Consider the following 20,070-nt stretch of genomic DNA (forward strand, 5'->3'; position numbering starts at 1 on the left):
GACAGGCATTTCAGATATCCACATACAAATCCATTTTTTCCTCTTCAGTTTGGGAGCTACCAACATATCACATCCACAATGCCCAAAGCATCCTCCCAGCCAGTTGGCTCTTAGCAAGAATAGAACCAATTTCTTAATATGTACTACCACCTCCTGCCAACACACTATGGAAATAGAAGATATATCTGCTTCAGAAAGCGTTTATTGGCTTTCCTAGCCAGGCTCATGCTTCAGAGGTGACAGCTGGTGCAGGAAAGAAGAACTTATTTATATAAACACACATATGTATGTTTATTTTTATATGAATATATACATAGATATATATTTATGTATATGCATATATAGCTGCATACGTATGCAAGTTCTTTTTATGTGCATGTTTGTTTTTGAAAAGGAAGAAACCAAGGAAACTGGTGAGAGGCCTGTTTTCCAGTTCAATTTTATGTCTCGATGTTTTAAACAAGGAGGACCAATGGCTGTATCCCTAGTGAGCAGCAGACAGAACAGACCTTATCTTGTGAAGGTTTCTATGCTTGGCAAAGAATGCTTTTATTCTTAATTTTACATCAAATAAACTCTTAAATATGCAGTAGATCGACTGTCTCAATTCTCCCCTTCATAAAAAAAATAACAGTCCTGCACTCACCATTTACTGAGAGTGACTCAGTAAATTCTCAGTAATGACATCTGTAATGAAGGGAAATACCAAGAGAAACCTAAGGAAGGCAGCAGACTTTTAAGTTGTCACAGAACTGCATCACCTTGAAAAGAAAAGTAAGTTATAATCTGTTCAAAAGAAAAAGCTTCACCATGTTGACATTATTGTAGCAGAGGTAACAGATGCTGCATRCCACAGACTCAGCCCTATGCAGATGAAAACCATAATAAAAAAGCATTGCAAGAATACAGATATTTGCAGAGAAAATCCTATTTTTCTTCTAAACCTCTTTCAAATATGTGTTATTCAACTCCCTTGCCACCTATCTCACTGGATAGATGCAAAAATTCTCAAGCTAAAAATTTGGTTTGTCTGTAAGAGAATAAGCATACCCATGGATGCCAAGTGAGGGTTTGAAATGCATTTATTCATTCCCAATTTAGCACCTACTCACAACATAAAATTCAATGAATTATAAAAAAGGATGCACAAGAAAGCCCCCCATTTTAATAGCACATGCTTACCACCATTCTTATGTTAATGAAGTGTTTGTACAGCTGCTACAGTGGGCACAGGAAGATTAAAATCTGCTGTCACTTTGTTAAAAGAACCTAAGGGAGATCAACACATCTGGTCTAGGGGAAAAATAAGTCTGTCAAACCAATTATTTCACATCATTTGTAGCAACTTAGAACAAGGGTTTGAAGGACAGAAGGAAATTTATTAACCTTTAAAGTAGTCATATGCCTGTTAATTTATTATACCTGCAAATTCCTCGCTTTGTTTAATGATGAATAACCCTGACACTCACATGTGATCTTCAACCTCCCAATCACTTCTATTCTCAATTGCTGACTTGTGCTAAGTTAATTATTTAAGAGAAGAGCCCAGCAACTGGAAACTGTAACTGATTCATATCAGAGACAACAAATGCTGATGAGTATTTCCTTGGCCAAGCTCAAATGATGGGTGGTCATGCTGCGGCAACTGCGTCTGTTTACATGGGTTGATGGTTGCTACCCAGGTAAGATCCTACATATCAAAAGGACAACAGCAAATGTAACTGTAAACACTGTACTTGGGCCAAATACATCACCAGGTGAAGGCAACCAGGCAGGCAAATGTACATAGTTTGTACAGTGCTACTATATAAGATGGGTCGCAAGCTTGTGTCACTGCTATTCTTCACTGGATTTCTATCTGCCATGATGCTCATTGTGCGCTTGTGTAGGTGCCTTCTAGAAAAGTACAGGACAGTGATTGCATCAGGAACRTGCACAGTCCCATTTGGAGCATGAGCATGAATCGCTGCCTCAGAGTTATTCAGGTAATTCTGTGATGTTCCTCCTTCCACGCCTCCTTTGCCTAAGTCCAGTTTTCMTTTTCCACCTTTTGTTAAGGAAAGACATGATACATGGGCTCTGGTAAGGCTTATCATTTACTTTGCTAGGTAGGAGCAGCTGATGTGTGAGATATGTGTTRGACTATTTAAAATAACAAAATGGCACAGGAAAAAGAGAGAGAAAGACTGTCAAACTGAAGTAGAGGAATGTCTAAAAAATAAAGAAGCGTTTCACGTATATTTTTGAGGTTAGGATTTACAAAGGCACATAAAGAAGTTAAACTCTTCAGCAACTGTGAATTTCCGAAGGATTTCCCATCTTGAACCCATAGCCCCATTAAAGAGAAYTGGCTAAATTCTAACAATAAAAAATAAACTAGTCAATTAATATTCAGGTGAACTAACTGGAAACTTGACCAGAAGATGAAAGGTGACAGCAGGGAATTCTGGCTTGTGACAGAGTCCCTTAATGTGTTCAAAAATTAAATAAGTGATAGGAAAATAGGAAGGCATGAAAAGTCTTCCCGAAGTACCATTTTAGCAATGTGAGCTGCCAAGTTGCCAAATTGATAGCAGAAGCCAGGATTCATTTCCTCTGAAGTAAATGTTTTGGTCACCACACTGCCTAGATTTATCTTGGTCATTTGGCTCTCGTGATATCAACTAACAAGCCTAAAACACCTTTCAGAACAAAGAGGGATGGAGGGCATGGAGGGATGGACGGACGGACAGGTCGCAGGTGCGCTGGGGAAGCCAGTGGGCACTGCTTTAGCTCATAGCTCCAGAGCTCTTCCACGTAGCAGAGAGGGTCTCCCTTAGCATTTTTAGTTAATTAACTCAGGAGATACTGTCAAAAGCAGTAAAGCTTTGTCTGCATTTCTGTAACCTAAGGAGGGTAATGATATAAGCATGAGAGGTGGTGGTAAGTTGGGAATGAGAGGATTTTGCAGACAGAGGTGTTTTTCGAGGCAGTTAGAAGTATTTTAATACGTTTTGTTACAGTGACACTGCCTGTAATCCTTGCCTGATATTTTACTGATAAGCTTTTCACAATRTATATCGTAGCAGGAATCATCAGACTTGACATTTTATCCTCAAAGTGCATTTGGGGAGCTCAGAAGTCTTCTATTTCCCATTTCATATTTACATTAATTTCTCTTTTTTGTGGCACAGAGAGAAAAGAAAGCATAAGGCAAATTGTGTGAACTTGAGTTTCTGYAGTAAGGCAAAAAATGCTCATGCTGTTTAAAATCAGGCCAAAGATTTTGGTCTCTAAATATAGGTTTAAATTCTAATATTAGATACGTTACATGCGAGAGATTGACCTTTGTGATTGACTGGTGCTATATGRGAGACTTATAGCAAATCTCAGAGTCAGACTTTGGATCTCCTAAAGCTTCGTCACTAAGAAGTTGCCTTTCCAAGGTTTTTCATGCAATTCAATCCTTAGACGTATTTTAACAACGAGACTTAAGTTGTCTAAAACTGTGTGAATATGAACTATGAACTTTTTTTGCAAAGGATGAACCAAAATAAGACAAAAATAATTCTTGCTCATTGTGAATTAAAAATGTTTACTCCTTGTTTGTCTTCTGAAATGAAAAAAAAAAAAAAGAAATACATATGTTCAGGCCAAATGCAAGATTTTTTTAACTTGGCAGAAAATGCTTGGTTTCTTTTTTGTACTTGTTTTTCTTTTTAAAACTATTGAATCTGGTGGTGTTTTCAAATGAATTGATTTCTGTTAAAAAAAGGTTTAAATGGAACTTTTTTTTATTTGTATCTTTCTGTATGGTAAATATAACTTCTGGTTAGTTCACTGAGGGTTTTTTTATATTCCCTTGTAAGCCTATCATCGACTTTATTTTTTAAAAATGAGAGAGCTTTGATTATGAAGCAGAATACTGCAACTTGGAATCAAAACATATCTCTGTATAAGCCCTYCAGGTTGAACCTCCTGTTACAAGTGAATTCTTTCCTTCTCTCTGGTATTTTCTTTAGAAGTGTGATTTTCCTAAGGACTATCATAATACAGTTTCAGAAAATAAAGGCATACTGCTGCAAATGAATACACAGCCTTGGACAAAAGACTCTGCAAATGTACTGATAACAATAGCATTGTGTTGTCTAATATAAGCTGTAACAGGTTTTATTATTTTTAGAAATCGTGTTCATGTTATGTGAAACTATTTTTATTGTTTTCAGGTTCCAGTACATGATTATTGATAGTCTCTCACTTTAGAAAGATCAATTGAGGTAATATATATGTTTTATTTTCTATTTGGGAAATGCTGAGAAAGATGATGTGATTAGGTATAGGGCAGGGGGTTAAGCAATGCAATTAGTTCTGGAGTATATAACTTAATTTTTGCCTTGATTTAATTTTGGTTCTTGATTCCCAGTGAATGGGACTGGATGGCAGTGCTACGAAATATTACCTAAATGTGCTCTGTTTAGAACTGGCTTCCTTCATGGCCATCAAATTGTTTTCTTCTCGAGCCACTGGAAAAGCATGAGTTCATGGTACTGCCTKCTGCTTGGGTGCTTTGGTTTGCAGTTGTCTCTGTGGATTATAGATGTTCTTACAATYAGGAAGAATTTGAATAAAGATAATATTCCAGACATAATATTCATAATTGATAATATTCAATATTCCAGACAGAGATGTCTGATCTGGGTTACCTATTTTATTGCGTCTAAATTCTAAAAGTAGACTGTGAAGGATTAACTTGTGGAAAATCGTGTTTAGGTGTCAAATTAACCATCCATACTTTACATACATACAAATTTTACCTACTTTACTTCCAATGCTTTCCTCTAGGAATGTACCTGTGAAACTAGATTGAGGATAAAATGTATTGAATGTGTTTGTGAAAGAAACCCTTAATTACACTTCTACTCCTCAGAATAGCTGAAGTCTTTCTAGCAAAAACAAAGAGCTGTGCCACTTCTGAGCTATATGTGCTCCGTAAATATGAACATGGCATTTCATTTACTATCATTCCAGCACCTTGCTAACATTGAGGAAGAATTTTTAACTAAATGAAGCCTYTCTGATTTTGTGCCCTGGTATTCCATTTATGTTGTTTGAGAGACATACTATACTTTAATTTTCTACAGTGATTTTTTCTACTGAGTTAGCTTATGACATTATAAAATGAAACAAGTGTTCACCATATGTTATTACACAGTAGACTTTGATAATGGTTTTATCAAAAATGAGAGCTGTCATTTTTGCTCTTGTCATATTAATGGATTAATTTAAGTCTTAAATATTGTGTTTAATCATGCCATAGGAAAATACTGGCTTATATTACAATGACTGCAAGCACTATGATAGAAAAGGTAATGAAGGATTCCCTTCTGGGAAGTTTAACCATTTTGAACTCTGAGCTCATGATTTGGAACTAGCTGGAATGACCACTCACTTCCACAGCGCCGGCCAGGAATATTAAGAGATGGAAATTGTTGGTTTTGTGTGTGTCTGTGTCTTGTCTCTCTTACCTCTGTAAAATAATATTGCTACAATACTCCAGTGAAATCACTGTTTTTAAAATTATCATATAAATAGACAGGTTTCTGGAGAGTTACTTACTAGTTAAATTTCCCTAGGATACTGAATTACAGTGTTCCAGTAAAAGTTGAGGTTATAGTAAAAATGTCTAGAATCTTGTACTAGGGCTGAATAGTAACTCAAAGACTGGTCTTTTTAAAACTACTTGATTCCAAGAACACCTTACCTGTGGGAATTGCTTTACTTTCTCGAAACAAGACAGATGAAGTTACTTGACTCTTCTTGGAAAGTTTGTGAATTAAATGATGGGTGAAATTGCCTACTGCTGTAAGGATAATCAGAATTGTGTCCAGTTGTATCTAAATCCGTGAACTTCAGTTCAGCAGAGATGTTACCTGGAAGTGGGCCCATGCTGATTTATGCACAGATAAGTCAGTCACTCACCAGGGCGCCGTCCATGCCTTTGCATCCTGATAATTATGCTTGTGAGAGCCGCCTTTGCTGAGGTCTGCACAGTGCTCCAGGATCGCTGTGTCCTCCTTGTGTTCAGGGAGCTAAATGGAAGTTTTCACAGCTGGTTCATATATGGCATGGAGAGTTCTTGGWTTGCTTGAGAGGTAAAGCTCAGGGAACAGTTCTGCCCTTAGCATGGACAGTCTTATTCCAGGTCTAATTCAGGGACTAGTGGGGCAGAGGGATCACCTGGAAGAGGATGCTAATTTACAAACAAATGACCGTCAACTCTCCTTATCCTAACAAGGGAGACAGATCCTTACCAAGTGCGAGTAGCCTAAGCTGTGGGAAACGTGTGCTGTAGGTTCCACATCGCCTGTATGTGTAGCCAGTCAGAAAAGGCTAGAGGGTGAATATGGCATGCTGGGTCGATTGAGTTACCAACCATTTTTTTTTWAAGAAGCGATGAATTATTAAGGCTTACAGTATGCAGAATTGCACACACTACTTTGTAAGTGACTAGAGGAACTATTTTTTGTGGTATCATTTATACAATGAACTGAACCATTCCTGGTTAGCCCTGATGGAGTATCCAGAGATTGCATTATATAGTCTATGGATTATTGACAAGACAGCTGTGAACTGTCTTTCTTGTGTAGCCACTTTAAAGAATATTCTTCAATGTTTGTATTACTCACAGAAAATAGAGAGGATACAACTGAGTTGCGTTTCTGTTAGGAAAACATGTATTTTTTACACAAAATAATCAATGAGATGTAAGATACAAGTGAGGACAAACAAGCTGTTGTTTTCTCATTTGAGAAATKTGAGGGAGCATGGATTTTGCGTTTACCTTTATGCATGGGAAAACTGTAAGTTGCCTTTAGTATACTGGAATGGTCTCTCATCAGGTGCAATGAGTTAAGTAACATCCTGTTCAACATCAAAGACAACATGCCAGCCTTCATTTCCTMGATTTTTGAGTGTCCACAAGTTAGGAGGGGCTTACCATAAATGTTCATCCAAACCCTTCACTGTCTCCTTAAAATCACTTTAAAATCTCTCCTGTCTCTTGAGAAATTAGGCTACTGATAAGCTGTGAATATTGTGTTGTACTGACTGATACTGTCCCTCTCTTCTTGTACTCCATGGTCTGTTTCCTGGCCTTGCCTTTTGCTTAGATGTTAAGATTTTGGAGAAGAAACTGGATGTTTTGTTTCCTGTCTGCACAGTGTCTCTTACTGTAGCAGCCTGACTCATGATTAGGCTTGCTAGGTGCCCTGACGGTAAAATAATGGCTATTAATGCAATGAAGGAAAGAATTTGTCCTTAAGAATTTGTCCTTAATGAATTTTTAATTCACTTCAGTTGGGTTGGGTTGGGTTGGATTAGCAGAATTTGTCGGTCTGTACATTAAAGTAGTAAACTTCAGCAACAAAAATTTGATCTCTCTAGCTGTGTTGCTATTAAATAGCTTTAAAATGGAGATGAAGAATTACTGACAGCTTAATGCATAACTTTACACATATCAGAATCATATGTTAGATTATTGTTATAGAAAAAAATTAAATCCACAGATCTAAAAATCCAGAGAGGATTTACTTCTTCTATATACTGTTGTCTCCCTTATCTCTGGCTACTGGATGTCATCTCCTCTGACAGCAGCTACACTAAGGGACAAAGCATTTAATACATATGTTATTTAAATGTACGCAGTTTAAATGCATCGCAGAATAGAAATGATTCAGATTGCAAACACACATTAACCTGCTGAATTGGGTAGATTTATAAGAATGGTATTTCTGTTTTCCAGATAGACTGTGACTGACTTTTATGTGCAAGTTGAGGTCTCCCTTAAAACTCTTCATTCCCCTGTGGTCCGGCTCTGTGAGGAACTACATRTCATTTATGAGTTACTGCAGTACTTGTGATTGGTTTATTTCAGCTCTCAGTCTCCTAGGCTGTATTTGTGGTGGCAGAAAATAATGGTTGTTCAGCAAGGACTACTGGCATGTACTCTACCACAGTCTCTTTCTCTGACGGCAGTGAAATGTGTCTAACAGCTACACTGCATGTACTCTGCAGTCTTGCAAAGATAATTAATCAGATCTGCAGCTGATATAAACAGACTTACCATCACTTACTTTCCTGCAGCCAGTCTGATGTACGTTATATGAAATTCTCATCCATTACYTTTCTCTTAAATTATTACCTTCCAAGTTCATTCTTAGAGACCTTTATTTTTTTCCAGCTTCCAGCTGAGATGGATGACTTTCAAGCTTACAGACGAGGATTTTTAGGATGGGATCGTAAGAACAACATTGTTTCCTGTGGCCCCAGTGATATCTCTGACTTCAAATAATGAATTTATTTGACATTTATTCTACTTTTACAGAGACACTATTACAGTTTTCACTCTGGAAAAATTATTGCCATACAAGTTTCAAGCAATGAAAATAAGGGGTCTTGTAATGAATATTACTTCTAATCTTACGTTGTTATTAAGAAAACTATGATAGTGGCATTGCATGATCCATCTATATCTATTATGATAGTGCTGTACTTCAGGATCCTCATCATCTTCTCTAATRCTATGGAGCTGTACTAACCTAGTGTAGGAAATCTTTCAAGAGAGATGTTTTAATTCAGAATATATTGGTCTAAAAGAGTGGGCTGGTCAGCTTGAAGCTGCTGTGTTCTTTTCAAGGGAGCATATTGCACTTTTTTTTTTTTTGAAATGAATACGTAGGAATTCACTGGTTAGAATGTGAATCTATAAAGTCAATAGGTAATCTTGTAGACTGAATGACTTTTCTTTCTAAAAAAACTCTGATGGCACCAGTCTGTACTGTATAATATTGGAAATTCAGCCATATCACTATGAAACACAGAACAACTCTGAATATTTCCATTCTGAAAAATATTTTTAACTGTCAATAAATGATCTAAATTTACAAGGTTGAATACCTGCCTCGAAACTGAAGGGGAGAAATGCATATATTTAATCAAAGAAAAAACAGTGCTCTAGTCTATAAGAAAATAATTTACACAAGTCTTTCAGAACATACTGAACAAGATAATGTCACATWATCACATTATTAGCAAAACTTGCAGTTAGGTTTCAGGTAGGCTATTAAATTGGCTTATTAAATTCAATCTGCAATCTGAGTGGCACTGAAGGTGCGGAGGAAAAGTCTCAACTAGTTATGTTCACTGTTGCTGTGACAACAGGATTTGAGAACAGGCTGATTAAAACAAAACAAAACAACCCCTCCCAAGAATAACTGCCAAAAATACGAGAATAAAATTCTGTTGGTCCTACTAAGCCCCGAAGAACAGGTAATGAGAGTATGATGGCACTCTAACTTAATGAAAATGAACTGCTTAAGTATTGAAAGTATGCCTGCTACTGTTGTGTAGGAAAGTATTAAAAACAGAAAGGGAGAACTAAAATTAAAGGAGTGTTTAGCGTTGCTTGGGGTTTGCTAATTAAAATAAACTGTGAAGTGCAGCACTCAGTCTGTGGTTTCTTAAATTATCGTTAGGAGTGAGTTTGAGCTGCTTTTCCGCTGTACACGAATACCTGGCACAGCAGGCACCAGACGCCGGCAGACGAGCCTCCGTGCTTCTGGCACGGCTTGTGGCGAGCTCTGGAGCCTCCCTTCAAAACGTTGCCGCRCCTGGGTGTCAGGAGTTGTTGGGTTTGCCTGTGCTTTGAGCTCGCTGCTGCTCAGCTGAGCCCAGCTGGGTTTTGCTTTAAGGCAGTGCTTTCCTTCCTGCCCCAGGCTGAAGTTCAAACCGCTGTTTAAGGTGAGGACAGCTGGAAGTGCTGGCGTGGACGTGGTCCGGCGGTCCGCGACAGCTCCGCAGCCCGCGTTTGGCTGAGCGGTGCTGGGCGAGTCCCGTCAGCCTGCGGCACCTGGTCTGGCCCTGCCTCTTCCCCGTGCTCGGACGCACGTCTGGCTCTCGCTCGGCTCCGACGTGAGCCGAGCACTTCGGAAAATCTGTCSGTTATTTGGGGGTCGAGATGGAAGTGGACCGGTTTTCTGTATCTGGTCTATAGCTGCTGAATGAGTTAGTTAACTGCATTTTTCGTAAAACATCTTGTCTCAGCTTTGTAGGTTGCTCAAACTAGCTAATTTACCCCTTGTTTTGGTTCAGTCAGTTCCCCATCAGCTGGACTTCCGCAGTGTGTAACAGCTGCTAGACGCAACCACAGGACCACAAGTCGCAGCATGCTAAAAATGGCAGGCAAGGGACATTATCCTCTTCAGAAGAGTTCCAGCTCTTTAAGCTAACTTAGAGTGAGAACCTGCAAGTTTTGCGACTGAGGGCAGAGACAGACATTTGTTTTTATTTGAATTTAACAAATTTGATGATCGGGGAAGTTCTGGTTGTTGGAAGCAGAGGCAAAAGGGAGCAATAGAAAAGAATAAGTTTTATACCTGCCACTTAAAATATGTCTGTGGAGCTGTAATTCAGCCAAGCAGCAGCAAGTAGCTTTAATTAATCTCTAATTAGGCCCATGAGTCTTAGCTGAGAGGGGGTTCAGTTTCTTAGGAATAAAATACCCCTGCACAACCAAAGGCGTTTTCCCAGACTCTCCTAACCTTAATTGCCGTCCCAAGCACCTCAAGCAATTTTCTGGGCCAATTAAATTATGGCGGTAGCTAGATTAACACATTGCAGTGCCGTATATTTGGTGTGCTTACTTGCTAGAATTAAACAGTGTATTTTCAAATTAGCTTYGAAAAGCGAGGAACTGCCTGGAATCCAAACCTAGATTTTGCAGCTGGCATTGCAGTGTAATTGCTGTGGCCACTTCAGATCTTAATGGGTAATATTTTTTCTACTGATGCCTAAGGAGTTTTAAAAAGGAGCAGAACAGCAGTAGCAAATAAAAAGAATAAAAAGTGAGGAAAAAATTAGCTTCTCATATTAATAGCATGTTTACATACTGAGAACATACTACATTCAAGAGGCAAGCGTTCTTCCTTCTATGTTGTAACTGTTACAGTGCAATATATTCAGCATTGTTTACATGCACATAYAAAGGAATGAAGTTCTGCAATGACAACTTTTAATCTTCCCACAGCCTAATGCTATTTTGGAGGATGGATTCATTATGTAGGAGCAGAAACTAATTTTTAACACAGGATAATATTTTCCCCACTAATCCTGTGTCCTTGGAAGTATTTACACAGCCAAAAAGATGGGAGAATTTAGCAGTAAGTACTTTTCCCAAGGCATCTGCAAATATTTTAATAGTTCTGTTTCTAAGACCCACATCCATTGCGTGGAATCAATGTGATTTACATAATGCATGTGTTTGCTTTCCAAAGGGTTAATTAAGAAAGGCCACTGAAATAAGCTAAATATGGTGTTTATGTGAACTGCTCCATTTCATTTATTTCATACAGTCTTAAAAAATATTGTTACACTGCCTGCTTCTCTGTTGACCTTAAATTACTTCTTATTTGCTGATACATTTATATTTCATGCATTGGAAATTGAACCAAAGAAGTTTCATGCTGTAAATATAAAGGAGGAGGAGGACACAGTAACCTCAAGCATTGGTGGCAGATGAGAAACCAATGTCAGAAAACTTGGATGGAAATTATCTTTGAAATTGGGGAGTGTTTTCTACAGCAGTAGAGAGAAATTGAGGTCACAGGAATATACAAGATATATTGAAGTATTCTGGGTTCATGTGGGGGAGGGAACGTACCAACACTAAAGCAGGTTTAGGCCACTTAGGTACCATGACATGTGCAAAGCCCTTTCTTTCCGTCTTTTTTATACACATACAAGGTCTAAGTGCCTGCTCACCTTCTAGGCAYCTACATTTCTGCCTTATACATGCATATGTCCTGGTAAGGATTCTCAGACTGGGCATTTCCCTGCATACTTCACTTAGGAAATCTGACCCAGTATGTTTGCTCAGTGTAACCCCCAAAATGATCAAGGGGTGCTCAAAATTTAAATGCTTTCATGTGCCTGACTTAGAAGAAAGACTTTCCCATCATCTCTCTATTCTTAGTATGGTACTATAACAGTGGATTGGGGGATATTCGGTGCCCGTGTTCTCTCACCTCATCCTGATTTTCTCGACTTAATTTAAAAGACATTAAAGTTATATAGGAATAGCATTCCTAAACACACTTGATGGTCTGACTGAGTCCTTGATGGCTTCCTTCAGCAGTGTGAGGTCAGCATCTCACAAACATCATTGGATAAAACTTCAGAAGGGTTTAAAATTAAAGGAAAGGGCAAATACATGATTAAATCATTGTTTTTATGGATTGCCCAAAATAAGTTAACTCTCACAACGTCCCTGGAATTTAGGCACTGATGAGTTGTAGGTGATGGGTTCATTTCCACAAGAGATTAACATGCCTGGTACCCTACTGATAAAAAGTCTGTGGATTATCTGTGAGTGAGAGGGATGTAATACGTTTGTATGAGCAAGTGCAAGATACCCACTTTACACAATGGGAGACATCCAGACCATTGGCCTGAACAAGGTAGAGTGTTGAATGCTCTCTGGAAAAAGACAGGGTAACTCACAATTACACACAGAACAAGTCCTGAAAGAAGAACTGTGAATGTTTGAGAAAGAACTGTTTTTTTTTTTTTTTTTTGGTCTCCTTGTAGACCAGGGCAGCAGCATGCTAACCTTTTCTTAGGGCAGACTGTAAATTTAGACTGCACCCCCAGCAGATTTGTCTGCACGGGTCACACAGCAATCCTGCAACTTGGATTGCCTGTTTCATGCACTGGGGCTCTAAYTATGGAATGATGTTTTTCCTCTCTGCAAAGTTAGTCTTTGATSAGGATGCTGAAGACTAAGGTGATGAAGGTTATAAGCACTGTGGGTAAAAGTGCTGAGCATTTCAGAAAACACTGAAAGAGAGGGAGCATGCTGAAGGAGATCAGCAACATGATGGCTAACCCTTTGGAGAGAGCTATGATTTCCAGGCATAATGAGGTATCTTAAGGACAATAAGYCAAAGCTCTACATTTCTCAGACTTCACCCTGTTTAGTAATTCCTGCTGTTCGGAGTTCTTACTATTGTAATGTTTTGCTGTTTGTGTCTAGAGGGAGTCTCTGAGGATTTTGTCTCTTTGTTTTTCCTCTAAATTATTGACTGTTCTAAATCTCTGACCTTTTTCTTCTTTTAAGTCTGTTTTTTTGCCTCAAATTTGCATTCTCTGTGAAGAATGATCACCCAGAAGTATCAGGGTAGTCATTTTAATATGCTATATTTTAATGGTAAAAAGACAAGTTCAGAGAGMTGCTATGTACTAAAGCATTCAAGGAGGCTCTGGGGTACAGTGAGGGCTCTCCATGGCTTTCATAGTGGGTCACATCAGGTCCAGGGAAACTGCACTGGTGACCACCTCCAGCCCTGGGCTGTGTGCAAGATAAATGAAGAAAGCATAAAAACACAAGTGAGAAGGCCCTTTTGGAAGGAGGAACTGAGTCTTTGCTGCTCTACCCTGTCCTCTAATTGCTAATTTTTTTTTTTTTTTTGAAGACAGTCTCATGATTTTTGAATGCAGACTTGATAAGATTTTAAGTTTTTTTAAGATAGGGGACTTTGTGCTGATACAAATAGTTCTGTAGGATTTTAAGATAATATTTCTTTTTTTCATCTTAAAGCAATAATAGTACTGAAAGAAAATGAAGTATTTTAAAAGTAAAAAGAACAATGCTGATGACACTTGCAAAGATGCAAAATCAGCACTCTGAAGTCAGAATATTTAAAAAAATTCAGATGTCTGTTGAAGCATTATCTAGCAGAGGGTTTTTCTAGTATTACTAATTCAAATGCCTTCTTAATGAAGAGATTTATATTTGTGTTACTAAAACAAACAGTAACACATGAGAGATGTGGAACATGGACAAAGCCAGAGTCATACTATGCTTTTGGATAGCCTCAGATTTTATCTGCTTGATTTCTTACCTTAGTTTTCATAAATAGATCTGAATTTTTCTTGTCCTTTAATAATCATGTAAGTAAATTGTATGTTCATATCGAAGTGTGTGGCAGTGAAGTGTAGAAACATTAAATGGCATTTAGAGGGAGAGAGAGAGAAGAGAAGTCTTTCATGGCTGAGCTGATGAAAAGTGGCAAAATCAATCTKGTATTTCCTTCCTTTATTTTGTGCCAGTTATTATTTCCAGTGGTATTGAAAAGCACAAACTAGCAATTACAGGGTCTGAAATGGGTCTTGTTATGGCTTCTCCTGGATACTTTATTTCTTTGAGTTGAGAGCCACTGCCTTCCTTGAACTGAGGATGCTTTAAAATGATGCTTTAAAATGATTGATGCTATAGGGCAAACAATACTAACGAATGTATGRGATGGCTCTATAAAGTTGTCCTAGAGAAAGCAAGACCACATGTCATAGTCTACTTGAGCSACCTGGAAAGCTAAGACTGCAGTTCTAGCGGAATTGCTAGAGAAAATTATGTTTGTTTGAAATTTGCTTATTTAGAATGTGGTTCTTTTACATCAACTGGTAATAACACCCAGAGCTATTTGTGTATCTGATAGTATTAGAATTGCWTGTAAATTGATTTGATTGTGTTAAATACATCCCGATCCAGTCTCATCCTGGTAAGAACTACACTGATCTGATGATTATGTAACATRATCCTTTCCTTTCTGGGTCGCCAGTGACAGTGTGCATTCCTATTTCTTAACCTAAGGGGATACAATGAACCAAGGGAGCGTTCCTAAGAAAACACCCACAATGAAATTTGTTAATATTCAGAAAATAAATATTCTCAATGTAGGAGGAAATGAAAAAAATCCTATTTCTACTGCTTTAGAGCCTCTGTGAAATGTCTTTTGCATTTTTCAGTAATTCTTTTTTCTTAACTTTTTTTTCCCTACATTTCTCATTATTGTATTACAACCATCAAAGTATAAATAACTATGCAAATGGGCAATCTGTTAAGCCAGCTTTGCAAAAAACTCTCTCTCGGGAGAGAGGAGCAGTAACAAGAATTGGAATTTGCCACTACCTTCACTTTTTTTCATCAATGAAGTTTGAACGTTAAAGCTGAATTGGAGTCATTGTCATAAATTCCAGGTGGAAAATACTTCTTAGCTAAGTTTATAAATGTTTGTAAATGCTGAGTCTCTGGAGAAGAGATGCTTATATTTACATTTAAACTGTGTTGGGATGAAGCAATTTCCCTTTTYCTAACTTAAAGATATTTTTATTTACTTTTTTAGTGCTTGTGGATTTGCTGTTCTTGACTTTTTGATTTGAATTTTAGGTCATCTGAAAGCTTAAAGTGAGTTGAAACTAAGCTTTATTTGATTTGAGAGTAAAAACTACAAATCAGGTCTCTTCTACTAGAAGGATCCATTTCTAATTTTGTCTGACAGGTTATAATTACTGGCATAAGTGTTCCTGGTGGCAAGATGACTATTGTGTGTGGAATAAAGTCTGAAACTGGTAGAAATTTTTATGAGTTAACCTTTCAATTCATAAAAGGCTAATTTAAGCCTATGCAGAGTTAGACTAGTTATTCAGAGCTGCATACCAGATGAGATATTTGGACAATAGCAATGATTTATTCTGTTTCTGAAGAAACAAAATCTGTCCAGAACAAGGGAAAGTTTTGTGCTCAGACTTCTGGCTATTCACACTCATACTCTGTTCTGGCCCTACAAAATCCTTAGCAAGTATTCTTCTGCTGGAAAGACAAAGTGTGGCAATGGAAAATGCGGCATGATGGTAAATTGCACGGAAGAACTGTGCACATGAAATACTTGTTCAAAACCTGCTGTGCTCCATGATTTTGCATCTCCAAAAGGAGTTTGGCTTTATATATGCTTTCTCATCCTTTGATGAATATTAAATATTTGCACTTGCATCAACAGAAGTTAATGCAGTCCACTGAAATACGTATTTTTTACAGCATTTTGCAACATTTTCTTTACTCTTGATTAATAGGCTACCTTACATGGGCAGAAGAGTTAAACAATTAGTTGGGAGGTTGATAAGAACAGGAGAATAGGGATTGTTTCTTACGATGTTTTATTAAAGTCTTCAGTTTTAAATTCAGATGCTTTAATTTGCAGTGATGCTCTAACTGAATGATTAGGATGTTTTAGAACTGTTTACTGATGGTGAAGTATTTAGAGCTTGAATTTTGAGAAAAATTTCATTGACTATGTGTATGTGAAGAACTTAATAGCTCTCAGACTCTAAAAAGAGCCTTGATATATCTGACATTTACAGGGAAATGACTCTAGTTCACTGAGAGCTTGAGTTTTGTCTGTTTTGACCTCATGGGAACATTGGGCCATTGCTCCAAACCTGGATGCTGGCATTTCACATTCAGACTTCGAGTTATTGGTCATTGTAATGCCTTTTGCCAGAAGTCCTTGATCTGCTTGCCATCAAACTCCATCAGAAATAATTAGTTCAGTATTTTTAAGTAGCATCTGTGAGAGATGGTTCAATTCCCTTCAGTATGGCTGCTCCGGTTAATTTTCATGTGAGGTTAATGTACTTGTCGTTGAAATAYTTGGGTTATACTCATTCGTAATGCTGTCTCCTCATCCAGAGCAACTGGCTAAACACCAAAGAAGTGAATGATTCTGATTTCTGATAGAGATGTGAGGATTCTCCATTATTAACAATTAATTAATTAACATTATTAACAAATTAATATTAAGGTCTGAAAACTCGTCATGTATCAAATATGTAAGACAGTACCATGCCTATTTAAACCTAATAAACAAAAGGAAACTTGTAAAGTGAGAAATTGAGTTTTTCAATTTATCAGACTGGATTTCAGAACTTGGCTTCTGCTTGGCCTCCAGTCTACCCACTAAGCTGTGTTTCTTACCTCAGATTTGGTACAGAACTGATATCAATGACAGACTTGTCTGAATTTGAACTTTGGCTATCTTCATATGAGCAAAATCTAGAATATTAGGCAGCTACCCTTGAAAACTGAACTGTGATAATAGAGTGGCAAGAACATGCTGCTCCCAAGGAAGGGCTGTAGAAAATAAGCAGTATATTTGTTATGACAAGTGAAAAGTAGTATAAATGTGGTAGTATAATCTTTGGTGACAAAACTGGCTATCTTAGTTTAGACAAGATTAAGCCTTGAAGCCTAGGCATTCTGTGTGCTGTTCTGAGTCCTGCAAATTTAATTCTAAGCTGAATTTGATTACAAGACAGAAATTAATGGAGCATCAACCTCATGTAGGCCAGCTAGATCGTGTAAACATTCATGGCTTGAGGTGTAACCTCCAAATCAGTAATTGGCCTTTGGGAATAGTGACTTAGTGTAGTGCACATGCTATGCTTTTAGCACCTAGTTTAAGGAGTGGAAAAATTCAGAACACATTACTGTTTTGTGTCCCCAGTCATAGGTAATATACATTATAGCACTAGAGATCTACTTTAGAGCTTTCTTTTAAAAAATGGTGCCCTGCAGTTTTAGGCCAGCTAGAGATTTAGCCCAAACTGTTTGATCTGTCTTTCATGAGGTGAACGCTGGATTTTTGTGCCCCGGTGACTGYACAGGCGCTATGTAGGTTAGGACCCTTGGGCAGCACTGTGCTAGAAAGGTTCTAATGAATGACAAGGTAAGCCCTTTAAAGAAAGCAAGYACACAAAAAACCCCAACCGGCAGATCATTTGAATAGAGCTTAAAAGAGGAAAAGGAGGATATAGAATATGAAAAAGTGGAAAATATTCCATAAATGTCCAGACGGAATGGTTTTGTTTTCAGCTGAGTTAACGGGCATAGCTGTTTATTTTTAAAAAGCAGCATGATATATTTAGTAAATATCAAGTAATTTGTAAGATGAGTTTCCTACATGGTAACAAGCTGATATTAAAAAAAAAAAAAAAAGAAAAAGAAAGAAAGAAAGAAAGGAGTTCCTTAAATCCTGAAACATATTTACAGCAAGAGTTTAAAAAAATCCAAGCTTAAAGAAATAACCCGATTTTTATCAGGTTAACTCCCCTATATTTCCTCAGGCAGCTTGAAATGCCTAGTCTCCTCAAAGGCTGGATAATACATTGAAGAACTTAACGTTCTTAACTTAAAGGCTTCCTCTTTGTGAAAGCTCGTAGCCTCTTTACTAAAAAGCCACATCAATTTTCTTCAGCTCTAAAATTTAAGAAAGTGCAATTATACATATACTGGTTTCCTAGCACAAAACCAATGTTATGTGCTGACCCTGCTTAGTCTGAACGTGAAATGAAGACTATTACTCTTTTGGCTTCTGGAGTCTGAAAGCGCTGTAGAGATGACACATTTGATTTCTGTAGGGAAGGAAAAAATTGACTGCTCTAACTAATGACATTCCCTACTGGCTAGAGGTAATGTAGAGAAAATGGCAAGCCTGATACTGCAGTAGAAAATGTTTAGGCAACTATGTTGAGCTAGAGAAAAAAGTGTCACAAAAAGCATCCTAACCCGAAACATGTAGATTATATTTTGCTAGGCTTTGAGATACTACAAATAAGTAAGCGAGAGAGTTCATCTTGAGTCAGTGATTGTGCAAGAAAAAATAAAAAAAAAGGAATGAATAAATAAAATTTATAAATTTATAGGGAGAAGTTCTTCATAATATGTTATTTTCACTTTCTGCTAAAGCAGGTCCAAACTTAAGTTAACAGGGACCTGTCATGTGCTCAGCATTTCCGCAAATCACATCACTCATTGTTGCAGTTGAGGAACTAATTTGTTCTTATAGCAYGTGGGATTTTTTGTTTGTGTTTAATCTACCCAGGCAGAATCAAGGCTTTATCTTTAGTGCTGTGTCAGTGCTTGGTCAAGCCTTAAAGCTGTGTGGCTTTTGACACCACGGTGAAAGAGAGATTTTGATTCTTACAGTTGTTGTCTGCCTGGAGTTCAGCTGTAGTGATCCATCTAATTACTTGAATTCAGCTCAACAGATCTGGGAGTGAAACGATGCTCAATTGCTAGAACAATTAAGGGAAAGGACTGTGGGAAGAGTGAAATCTCACTGCTTACAACACAGAAGTTGTATCACAGCAGAACAGCGGAAACCAGTGTTTGGAATAATTATTTTGTGTATAAGTGCTTGTGTCCACATATAACTTGGGGAATAATTTAAAAGAAGGATTATCATTCGATAAAATACAGTTTTTGTGATGTGTCCAGTCTCCTTTCTTTTTCACGTATGTGCCGAGGAAGTGGAGGCTTGGAGTGAAACAGAGTCTTATAAGTTGTGGAATAAGGACAAAACCCAGCCTCACAGGGAGAAAACAGGGTCGTTTTTTAGGAAGGTCAGCAAACTGTGATCTTTTTCCTGAATCAAAATRTGAAATTTTGAGACTTCCTATTGAATTAATTTTTTTTAAAAAAATATTTAGGACAATTCAGAAGTTATTTGATAAAATGTGAAGAATGTGCTGATACATTAAAAATGGGTTAAAAAACAAGGAAAAATTGCATTTGCTTCATCCCCTTATTTGTGCTCCATCTTTGACTAGCAGGGTTCTATATGGAAAAAACACTTTCTAGTAAAATTCTATCTRCAATTTATAGGTTATCTGTTGTCACATACGTGCTTTAAGTGGTAGGTCGCTGCTAGTGCCAAACTACCATAACTTTTAATAATATATAACTTCTATGCTTGTGGTGTTTATAGCTATCGGTGGCTCACTGTTAGCCCTTTCCTAATACCACGGAATGAAATGTGAAAATTGTACCAGTGGGTTGAGTGCAAGTGGATTTGGAATAAGACATTCTGTGGCTGAAGAGATAATGGTATCTGTCACTGCCATATCTGAATGTTTCACATTGGATCGTCCTCCATCTTTTTGCAGTGAGTGTAGGTCAGTTTAAAGGAGCTTTATGACGTTTTAATGACATCTGTAGCTTTTAATAAGGGAGTGGCTGTCTTCTGCAAAATATTCAAATTTTCTCTGGAATTCTGAGTTCTCTAGTCCAATTTCCACATGGATGGCTTTGATATCAATATTGCAAGCTCATTCTTCTTTCATGTAATGTCATTCTTGTGTCCAGAGGAGAAGAGGACCTGGTCAGGGGCTAGGCTGTAAATCTGAGATAAGCTAACAGTGTTG

The sequence above is a fragment of the Rhea americana genome, unplaced genomic scaffold (genome assembly GCF_003343005.1).
Source record: "Rhea americana isolate MKP2758 unplaced genomic scaffold, rheAme1 scaffold_6, whole genome shotgun sequence".
Classification (NCBI taxonomy): domain Eukaryota; kingdom Metazoa; phylum Chordata; class Aves; order Rheiformes; family Rheidae; genus Rhea; species Rhea americana.